The sequence below is a fragment of the Macrotis lagotis genome, chromosome 3 (assembly GCF_037893015.1).
Source record: "Macrotis lagotis isolate mMagLag1 chromosome 3, bilby.v1.9.chrom.fasta, whole genome shotgun sequence".
Lineage (NCBI taxonomy): Eukaryota > Metazoa > Chordata > Mammalia > Peramelemorphia > Peramelidae > Macrotis > Macrotis lagotis.
In genome coordinates this window covers 36,922,408-36,930,093 of record NC_133660.1, presented here as the reverse complement: position 1 = coordinate 36,930,093, position 7,686 = coordinate 36,922,408, and the positions used below count along the sequence as shown (strand labels likewise).

General features: G+C 43.6%; 1 long non-coding RNA gene across 1 annotated transcript; it reads left to right on the top strand.

The window, feature by feature from the left end:
* Positions 1 to 685: 685 nt before the first annotated feature.
* LOC141516044 (uncharacterized) lies at positions 686 to 6,569 on the top strand. Its single transcript, XR_012476592.1, has 2 exons — positions 686 to 783; positions 6,181 to 6,569. It is a non-coding gene; the product is annotated as an uncharacterized LOC141516044 (long non-coding RNA).
* Positions 6,570 to 7,686: the final 1,117 nt, after the last annotated feature.

Sequence of the window (7,686 nt, the reverse complement as noted above, 5' to 3'; positions counted from 1 at the left end):
AGTGTGGTGTCTGTATGTGTGTGTGTGTGTGTGTGTGTGTGTATTTGTGAAATGTGGTCAGGCCTACACCTAAAAATGATTACCCCAGCAGCTGAAAGAGATGCCAGATCTTGAGAGGGAGAAAGGAAATAAGTGGTTTTAAAAATCATTATTTATTTATTTTTAATATTCATTTTTAAATTTTGAATTTCGAATTATTTCCCTCCCTCCAGCTCCTCTCCTACATATTGAGAAAGTAAGCAATATATCAATTATACATATGAAATAATGCAAAATATATTTCCATATTAGCCATGTAGCCAAAAAGCAAGAAAACAATTTTTTAAAGATTTTATTTGTTTTACAATTTTTCCCCCAAACTTACTTCCTTCCCCCACCCCCCCCCACAGAAAGCAATTTGCCAATCGTTACTTTGTTTCCATGTTGTACGTTGATCCAAATTGAGTGTGATGAGAGAGAAATCATATCCTTAAGGTGCTCTGGACCCAGCTCTGGACTTTGGCCACCTATGGGTTAGGAGACACCTGGGGGTGTGAACCCGCCCACATGGGTGCTGGGAATGCCCCAGTAACAGGAGTGGCTCCGCCCATTAGGGAGGAACAGGGGAGGAGCTCAGGGGAGGAGCAGAAGACTAGATAAGGGATGGGACTGGGGAAGAGGAGAGCTTTTTTCGCTGCTATGTAAGCAATAAAGACCTGCTTGTTAGACTGCAACCGGGTGTTCTGTCCAGTTATTGCCCTCCTTCCCCAAAGGAGAGTCCGTGCGTCCGAAGACCGGGGAAAGGTATGTATCCAGGCGAAGGCTCGGGATAGGTCCCCGAGCAGCTGGCGCCCGAACAGGGACCAAGGGAATTTCCGCCTGGCCTCCCTTAACAGGGAGAAGAGCTGGACAGCCTCAGATTAACTTGAGATTAATCTAGGACGAAGTTATGGGGCAGGGAATGGGTTTTCCCCTGATTAGACCTGAAGAAAAGGCAGTTCTAGCTTGTCAGTTATATAAATTAGGCAAGCGGCATCAATTTAAGCCACATATTAAGCAGTGCCGTGAATTTGTAGATAAGGTGTGGGGGTTCTCCCCTTGGTTAGAACATTCAGGGATTACCAAAGAGAACTGGGAGACAGTTGGGCAACAGTTGGCTTCTTTTGATGAGTCATGCCCTGGAATCCTAACTGACCAGGACTTCTCCTTTTATTCTCTCATAAATACAATGTTACAGGGGGGGTCCTCGTCCCTGTGGGCGAGAAACAATTGACACACAAGTGGGAGAATCATTAGGAGAATCTTCTGAGGAGGAGGGTTGTAATAATCCTCCTCCGATTTATCCTTGGGCAGAACTTAGAGAAACTTATAAGAAACATAATAAATATGGAGCTAGGAAGAATATGGAGGAAGTTAGAATCAGGGCTGTGGCGCAGCAGAAATTAAGACCCAGGACTGTGGCGCAGCAAACATTGAGAAAGGAGGAAGTGTTTAGGCCACACCCACAGGCAGAGACAGATGAGGAAGAAGTCTCCACCTCTCTGTCTGCTATGACTCTGAAACACCGAGCCAGTTTCACCTTTGGCTCTTCTAGGGGTCCTGCTCCAGAAAGTCTCATAGCACGCAGTCTTAAAGTGGCTGCTGAAGAAGGGCAAATTGTAGATTGGGAAGATTGGGGTATTACTCCAACTCTTTGTCCTGTTTTTGATGATGGCCAGGGTGGCAATCGCCGTCATGAGCCAGTTCCTTTTAAAGTATTGAAAGAACTCAAGGAAGCTGTTGCCAAGTACGGCCCCTCTTCGCCATATGTGAAACATTTATTAACTAATGCCACTGCTGCATGGCCCTGGACCCCTTATGATTGGCAAGAGGTTGCTGGTGCAGTGCTCACCCCAGGACAAGCAGTTACTTTTACTGCCCTTGTAAAGAGAGAGGCAGAACAGTATATAGAGGAGAGAGGTATCACCAACCCTGATGAGGCTTATGAGATGATTACAGGGACAGGAAGATGGAAAAGACCTAGAGACCAAATACATTTACAGCCTATGGTATTCGCAGCTATCCAACTCTGTCATGTCAGAGCCTTTGGGAAACTAGAAGCCCAAGGGGCAGAAAGGGAGAAACTTATTGGTCTTAAACAACGAGCCAATGAAACCCCTACAGATTTTATCAGCAGGGTACAAGAAACAGTCGTACGTGTTTTAGGACACGCAGCTGGTTCCAAACTGCTTATTCCGCAGTTGGTAAAAGAGGGTCTTTGCCCTGAATATCAACAGCTCTTGACTGGTTTGGGCGCTAATCCCTCCATAAGTGATATAATTGAGCGCCTCTTAGAGGCCCCCCCTAAAAGTAGAGAACACCAAGCCATGGTGATAGCCATAGCTCAGGGGATTAGTGAAGGCCTTAAACAACGAAAGGGCGTTTGTTTTAATTGTGGAAAAGAAGGGCATTTTAAGGCACAGTGTCGTACAGGTCAAAAGAAGGGCAATAAACAGCCCACCTGCTATTCCTGTGGAAAAGGTGGACATATGGCAAAGTTCTGTAGATCTAAGAAAACATTGGTTCCGGGAAACGGGAGGAGGGGCCCTCCCCGTGGGGGCCCCGACACCAGAGCCTATCCGATTACAGTAGCCTCAGAGATGCCCATGGGGCCAGACGCGGAACCAAAAGGGTTGCAGGAGCGATATCAGAGGGAACTACAGAACGAGAGGATCTAGGTCAAACTATTCTAACAGTTGCTGAGCAGGGAAAGGAAGAGGATTCATTAATAATCACCCCCTGGAGTACTGCCTCTATAGAAGTGGTCCCGGCCACATTTCCCCGACTAATAGTGGGTGCTACAGGATATTCTCCTGTACTTGTCCACACCCAACTACTGCCATCTGGTGACACTACTGTATACCTTACCAACCCACACTGCTACCCAGTAACCCTTTCCCCTGGCATGGCTATTGGCCGAGGAATATCTTTGCCATGGATTGAGAGTGAGAGTGTCCCACAAGTAAATTGGTGCACTGAAGTCCAATTACAATGGCCTATTATACAGATAAATATAGAAGGTAAATTAGTGTCAGGAATGATCGACACTGGAGCTGATGTCTCTGTTATCGATTCAGCACAGTGGGACCCCTCTTGGCCACTTATGTCATCTACCACCCCTATTTTGGGGGTGGGAGGCCACCAAGGGGCTAGAAAAGCAGAGCGTCATTTAAGATGGAGTTATGAAGGACAAAGTGGTTTTATTCGTCCCTTAAAGATTACGGGACTAGGCTCTGCCCTGTGGGGTAGAGATTTGTTACATCAGTTACAATTGTATCTTACCACCCCTGAACATTTGGCAAAAAACTCCTAGGGGCTACTGTTATGGTGAGCTGCCCAAAGATTACTTGGAGGAGTGATAACCCTGTGTGGGTGGAACAGTGGCCCCTTTCTACGGAGAAGCTCACCGCATTAAAAGATATAGTTAAGGAATTATTGTTACAACGCAGAATTGAGCCTACCACCAGCCCTTATAATTCTGCAGTATTTGTAATAAAAAAGAAAGCTGGCACCTGGAGAATGCTTATTGACTTATGGGCGGTGAATAAAAGAATGGTCCCTATGGGCCTGCTACAGACGGGTCTTCTTTCTCCTGCCTTTATACCTAGAGAATTTGTTATAAAGATAATAGATATTAAGGATTGTTTTTATAGCATTCCCCTTCACCCTGAGGATAGGGATAAATTTCCATTCTTGGTACCATCAAAAAATTTTCAAAGCCTGTCAATCAGGTATCAGTTTACTGTATTACCTCAGGGAATGGCCAATAGTCCAACTATGTGCCAAGCATATGTTGCAGCTATTGTTCACCCGCTTCGCAGTAAGTACCCCAAGACCATCATAATCCATTATATGGATGATATTCTCATGGCTACTAAGCAAGCCACGGAGCTAGAAGAATTAACAAAAGAAATGCTCCTTTCCTTGAGTAAATATGGGCTTCAAGTGGCTCCTCATAAGATACAAGATACTAGCCCTTATCAATACCTTGGTCACACCCTTAGTGAAGGGAGGGCATCTAGAATACCCCCAAAGGTGAATTTAGAGAAATGTAGTACCCTTAATGATTTCCAGAAACTTATTGGTTCCATACAATGGATACGTTCTACAGTTCCTATTCCTGATGATTTGATGTATCCTCTTTATGATATCCTGAAAGGAGATTCCACATTGACCTCACCCCGGTATTGGACCCCACAAGCCAAAGAGGCCATGACACAGATTTTGTCCAGGTGTCATGAGTCTATAGTTCAATTTGATCCTGAGCAACCTATATTTGCTACCATTTTAAATCAAAGGTCACATATTGGTTGTCTCTATCAAAAGCAAGGTGTCATAGGATGGCAATATTTCCAGAGAAGTAAAAGAAGCATCCCTTGTAAATTTACGATGCTGGCCAATTTATTCCTAGCTATGTCTGATCGTTGTCTTTGTATGTTTGGAAAATATCCTGTTTTAAATATTTGTGCTTCTGAAGGTGCTCTTCATTATTTTACTGACTCTATCCCTGAATGGGCTGCCCTACTCACTTCATGTGAGGTCATCAATCTTCCATTACCCCCAACGCTGCGTGGATGGGACAGTCTTCCATTACAACCCCCACCACGAATTATTTCCCCTACCCCTGTTGATGGACCAAATGTGTTCACAGACGCCACCAAAAATAAACGGGCAGCCTTTTACGTCCCACAAAAACAAATATTGCGGGTTTTTACCACTGAGTATACCTCAGCCCAGAAAAATGAACTCCTTGCTGTTACACATGCTCGTGCTTATCTTGCCGACGTGCCTGTTAATCTTATCACTGACAGTCTATATTGTGCTACAGCACTTCGAGAACTCCCTACAGCTTTTATCAATCCTCGTGTTAGTACTATTGCTTCTTTGTTAGCAGACCTTCAAAATCTTCTCCTCTCTCGTCATTGTCCTGTGTTTGTGCTGCATGTCCGTTCCCATGTCTCTACTATTGGGCCCATCTACAGTGGTAATGATACGGTAGATCGAGCATTGCTATGTCCTTTACTTTCAGAAGCCCATCAGGCACATGATAAGTACCATCTTTCAGCTCATTCTCTTCGTCATCTGTATGGCACCACTAAAGATCAAGCCAGGGATATAGTGAAACGATGCCTTGGCTGTGCTCCATTTCATCCTCCACCTATTGATTGTGCAATTAATCCCCGGGGAGACCGCCCTAATGCTTTATGGCAGATGGGTGTTACTCACTATGGGAAAACCCTTATTCATGTCTCCATAGACACTTTTTCCAATTTTGTCATGATGTCAATTAAACCTGGTGAGGCAGCCTGCCATGTTATAGCACATCTTTTGTCCTGTTTTTCCACTTGAGTAGTTCCTACAGCCATAAAAACAGATAATGGCCCTGCAAGGCGTTTGCAAACTTTTGTCAAGAATTTTCCATTTTACACAAAACTGAAATTCCATATAATCCCACTGGTCAGGCCATAGTTGAACATGCTAACCGCACCCTTAAAACCCTCCTCATTAAACAAAAAGGGGGAGTCAGCAGTCGTGGCCACCTTATACATACACAATTAGCACAGGCCGTATACACCATGAAGTTTCTTTAATTGAACGATGATGGTACCTCCCCAGCTTTGCATTTTTTCGCAGGAACTTCACGAACACTCCACACACATGCAACTAGCCATCCCTCTCCCTGCCCAATAGGCAACCGAGTACTGTGGAAAAGCCCAGATGGCCAATGGCATGGCCCAGGCTTGGTAATTATAAATGGACAAGGGTATCTTTGTATTCAACCAGATCCAAATCCGGATGGCAAAGAAAAGGAGAAACCAGTTTGGGCTCCAACCAAGTGGGTCAGAGACCTCGGAGCAAAAGCGTGAGGTGATTGATCTTGCTTTCAATATCATAAATTTTGCTTTCTCACTTTATGAGGAATTCCAAATTCAGGATCTTTACCAACGACAAGGATATTTGGCATCTGTATTGCAGAACTTCTTGACCCAGCAATCATCCATGTGGACCACCCAAAATCATATAAATTGGGCACTTCAAAAGGAAATAGATGCTTTGGCCCCTGTAGTAGTTTATATTGGGAATGAGCTTGCTTACCGTGAATTGATAACCCAAATTCCTTGTCACTATAGATATAAACCATTGTGTGTCACTCCATTACAGGTAAATCTTACCAACTCTTCTTTTGTTGGTTCATGGCTTCGGATACGGGCTGCATTACAGGGTACACTACTATCTCATAATGCTTCATCAGACATTCATCAGTTAGCCTTATTGCTTCAAGAACTGAGAAATATTTCGACTGATTTTTCAAATCATCAAACTGCTGCCTTTAATATTGCTAATTATCTCAAGCATTTACAATTTTTACAGTGGTTATTCAGCTGGATAGGTCCTGTTGCCATATTATTTCTCCTTTGTATTTTTGGCCCCTGCTTGATACGGTTTTTAATATCCCTAATGAAGACTGCCTTGATCAACATCAAGGCAGATACCATGTCTCTTATTCATCGCACTCCTCGTTCAGCACCAATATAAATATTTATTATCCACCGTTTTGCATCTCATCTTAACTGGTGAAAGCGACTGCAGGCAGCACTTTCTCTAAGGATTGAGGCCTTCTGCCAGAACTGTCCTATATTACTGCAAAATAGAAAGAAGAATGCACATCACCAGTGCTTGTACTTATAACTACATTTTTTGTGTGCTAGAATAGTTAAAATTATATTTTATAGAGTTATTTAAGAATGCATTCAAATTTTATATTAATTGGTTATTTAAAAATTCTTAATAAATTTATATAAGAGGTTCCTCAAGACATTCTAATTGATTCTAAAAGTTATTTTTTCTTGACCGGTCTTAATTGGTTCATTAAAAAACAAAAACAATAATATGTGTAGTTAAACTTCAATGAGACATTTTCACATCTCTCTACTGGCCTGGAGGGATAGGAAAATGTTCCTATATTCTGGGATTGATGCCGGCCAGGGCATCAATCACAGCTTGGTTAAAAATGATTGTTTTCTGTGAGTTCGTACATATGTCTGTGTATGTGTGCTTAATTCAGATCTGAAATAATTTTATTATTATAAGATATTAAGACTGTGATTATTTCTATCCTGCCTCTTTTGCTACATATGCTTGCTGCAAAAATACGCTATCAAAGGCTAACCCTCGTGCTCTTCTCCAGAATCCCAGAGAACGACCAAAAATGGACACTACCCCTGTCTAAACAAAAAGGGGGAATTGCTCTGGACCCAGCTCTGGACCTTGGCCACCTATGGGTTAGGAGAAGCCTGGGGGTGTGAACCCGCCCACATGGGTGCTGGGAACGCCCCAGTAACAGGAGTGGCTCCGCCCATGAGGGAGGAACAGGGGAGGAGCTCGGGGGAGGAGCAGAAGACTAGATAAGGGATGGGACTGGGGAAGAGGAGAGCTTTTTTCGCTGCTATGTAAGCAATAAAGACCTGCTTGTTAGACTGCAACCGGGTGTTCTGTCCAGTTATTGCCCTCCTTCCCTAAAGGAGGGTCTGTGCGTCCGAAGACCGACCGGTCCGTGGAAAGGTATGTATCCAGGCGAAGGCTCGGGATAGGTTCCCCGAGCAGCAAGGAAGAAACAAAAAGAGATAACATAACAAAATAAGAGATAACAAGATCAGACAATAAGAT